A 3,877-nucleotide genomic window follows, 5' to 3' on the forward strand; every position below is an offset into this window, starting at 1 on the left:
TCTCTTCTGCTATCTGTGATTGAGTGTATAATATGATCGAGTAATGTTGCTATTGTTCCATTTCCTGTGATGTTTGTCTGTTGCCAGAAAAGTTTTATTTTTTTTGTGTTTCTCCAAACTAACATCAATTTTTTTTTTGATATGAACATGATAATTGAGCTCCAAATTCTGAATCTAGAGTCTTTCATAGACATGACTATGCACCTTCACAGAAAAACAAGAACCATAAAATATGGTAGAAACTATGACACCCTTCATTTCGCATTTGATATGGCCATGATAATTGAGTTCCAAATTTTGAAACTACAGAATCTTATAGACACACGATTGTGCAGGTTCATAGGAAAACAAGAGCATCACACCTATATGAAGGTCATATACATTATTATTGACAGAGAAAGCTAAATTCAAATTAGACTGACTTGATAAGACCATCAAGAACAAAATATGTTCCCCCACACAATAGAACCATTTGTAGGAACTAACAACATAAAAACATGGTGGATTCTTTAAAGGAGAGACAACAGCTTTAATCTGTAAATAGTTATTGAGACTATAGATACCCTTCTCTCTTCTAGTGCCACTCATTTTATGCTACCAAAAGGTATACCAACATCAAAAATGTCAAAGTAATTAACCCAAACTATTTCGACACGTAATGCCCGACCCGAGTAAGAGTGTTTGCAGTCTCTATATTCTTTGTAAACACTCCTGCTGCCAACCCATAACGAGTAGCATTTGACCGTTTTATTACTTCGTCTATAGTTGTGTTCAAGATAGCAACAAATAGTATCCACCAAAAATACAGTTCTTAAATCAAAATTCAAACAGACATTGTGAAATCAATATCTTCGGAATCAATTCAGCCATCATCTATACTTACTTGAATTTTATAATTGACTGTATTAGACCAAATATTTCATCAGTAGCTATGTCCATGTCATCTTGTTTTTGTCACATAAACAGAGGTAAGATAAGTACTGCGACCCCATTCATGTTAAGCAGTAAAGAAAATTTGTGCTCGAACTGACAATACCCTCACTCCTATTACTTGTGTCTAGTTCCACCAGTTAAAGGTAGTAGCGAACAAATCCATAATAATGTCATCTCGAATATATGTGGATTTTAGTCATGTTTGAGAGTTAAAATCTAGTTTAGAGTGGAAAAGAAGAACCAAACCAATAAAAAGTAAGCATTTTCATAACTAATTGGGGAAAGATTTGCGGAATTGCAATTATCCCCAAAATGTTATTCCCATACCTTAACTTCTAAGAAAATGGTAGGCATAATATAGAAGCCCTTGGTACCAATTTGGTCGCCCCCTGTTACAAGTTTTGCACCACTCTCCCTCCCAGCCTTGATATAACTCATAACCTTGTTAAATTAATCCTGGTCAATCTGCGGTGTTTCAAAAGAAATTCTTAACAATATAAAAATAAGGCCATCGAGAACATGATGACACTTCAAATTTAAAAAAGAATACTTTCTACAAGCAAAACATCCTTTGAATAGCTCAATACTTCCCAACATGCTAGTAGTAAAGTAGTCATTCTTTTGTCATTTATGGAAGGAGGACTTCAAAAATCAAGCTTTGTGAATTACCAACTGGAGAACGTAGTAAAGAATGACAAAATGGTTCTGATGGGCATTAACATGGTGCAAGTGCAATGCAAATTCAAGGACAAAGGACCAGTCAAGGTCTCAATTTAAGAGTTAATCAGTCAATCCTGCAACAATCAACTTACAAATAGACCAAGAAACTTGTGTGGCAGGGACCACCAGCAATTATACATCAAAGTGCTCAGCATTTTCTTCACAAGATAGCATTTCCTAGAACATTTTCAGACAACAAGCTCCATTCTCAAGTGTGACCTATATTTCTTTTTTTGCAGTGAACCATGATACCCCTCAAAGCACAAATAAGAAGCTGAATTTCTTATTCAAAAGGACCCATTTATGCATTAGGAATTTGATTATCACGCTTTCAGTTGCCTATTAGTTACATGCAGACAAGCAACTTTTCTTTGTTTTCTCTATTTTTGCATTAATATAGGTATTCAATTCTTAAGTAATGAAAAAAAAAACAACATACCTGAGTACCTTGCTCAACACCTTTTCTAAACGGATCACCGACAACCCAACTTAAACACTGAGCTTTTTATTTTTCTACAAACTCATCATGGATACTCTCATGTACAAAGGTTCGTGACCTGGAACAACAACATTGACACTACAGAAAGGGCAGCAGCTTGATTAACATGTTATAATATTGAGTGCCATGCAGATTAAATACTTGAGAGATTCAACTCCTTGCCTGATTGAAAAATAATTCAAAGTGAGCGAGCTCCACGGCTTGATCAACATCAACATCATCGCGTACCATAAAAGGGGACTTTCCTCCAAGTTCTAATGTCACTGGCTTAAGGTTGCTCTTGGAAGCTAACTCTAGCACTGCTTGACCAGTAGTAGTTGAACTTGTAAAAGCAACCTTATCAATATCCATGTGCCTCGCAACTGCACCTGCTACATTTTGACCATATCCCAAAATGATAGTCAGAACTCCTGGGGGCAGTCCAGCCTCGTGGAAAAGTTTTGATGCATAAAGAGTTGTTAATGGAAAATTCCAAGCAAACATAAGTAGTGGAAAATTCCAAGGGATGATTTGACCTGCAATTCGAATAGGTTCATGTAATGTTTGACTGATAAGGTCCATCAACTGGAACTATAAGACCATGTATTTTATCTGCCCACCTTGCATAGTAACGAAATAGTTGCACTGCCATTGGCACTTCAACCAAGGCTACTTGCTCATAAGGCTTCCCATTGTCCTGTGTTTCCAAGGCTGCAATCTCATCATTATGCTTTTCAAGCAAGTTAGCAAACCGGAGCATTATTCACAATCTCTCATAAGTAGTCATTTTCGGCCATGGGCCCTCGTCAAAGGCTTTTTGTGCAGCGCTTACAACCCTATCCACGTCTTCTGCATCACCTTCAGCCACATTGACAATCAAATCCCCTATTCTGGGATCCAATCTTGGAAATGTTTTTCCAGAAGCTGCATTAACAAATTTTCCATTGATAAGAAGGTGTGTATACTTGACTTGGACAAGTTGTGCTATAGGTTCTTCCAAAGCACTTGCTGCTGTTCCTAAAATTGGAATCCGAGTATTATTTATGGATGCTTCTTGTGATGAAGCTGCCAATCCAACCATGGGTGACCTTGTACCAACCAACAAGACTACTTGAGCTAGAAGTGAAGATAGGGGCTCTGGAGCATGGAGCTGAGTGAGGTGCAGAGGATTCTCGCGATGGCCCTGACCGCTGCAATGTTGGCCTTCTGAGCATCTAAGTCTCTCATTCAGATTTTCTGCACTTGCTCCTTCAATATGATAAATTGCCTCTCAAACTCATCAAATGCCAATGCCATGCCTGCAAACAGTAAAAAAAATGTAGCACAAATATTAAAGCCTAAACATACAAGTGTGGATGCCAAAAAATAGTGGATGTTGAACCAGAGACCTAAGATGTGTGTACTCCTCTCTGCGTCGAAGACTGAAAATGGGGGAAATGAAAATGAGGGAAATGCAGTGAAGTTAAATATGAAACATACCTTGGCACCATCAACGAATTGAAGATCGGATGGGGTTCAATACTAGGTTTGCTACTGGTAAAACCCTGATTCATAAATCTCGTCAATCTAGTTTTCGCTCCAACCTTTGATCTCTTCAATCTAGTTTTCACTTCTGCCTGTTGAAAAGTGAACCAACACTACCTGCTTTAGAACATTAAAAGAATATTGGGTTTGGGAGGGGTTTCTTAAACAAAATTAATGCCTAACTTTTTTTTAAATATGCCAAAATTTTCCTCCTTAACTCAA

The 3,877-nt window shown here is 37.5% G+C and overlaps 1 pseudogene; it reads right to left on the reverse strand.

Moving 5' to 3' along the window:
• Window positions 1–303: 303 nt before the first annotated feature.
• On the reverse strand, window positions 304–3,212 carry LOC149183621 (benzaldehyde dehydrogenase, mitochondrial-like; annotated as a pseudogene).
• Window positions 3,213–3,877: the final 665 nt, after the last annotated feature.

The sequence above is a fragment of the Pinus tabuliformis genome, chromosome 3_2 (genome assembly GCF_031772625.1).
Source record: "Pinus tabuliformis cultivar Carrire ecotype Pingquan chromosome 3_2, CPIR1, whole genome shotgun sequence".
Lineage (NCBI taxonomy): Eukaryota > Viridiplantae > Streptophyta > Pinopsida > Pinales > Pinaceae > Pinus > Pinus tabuliformis.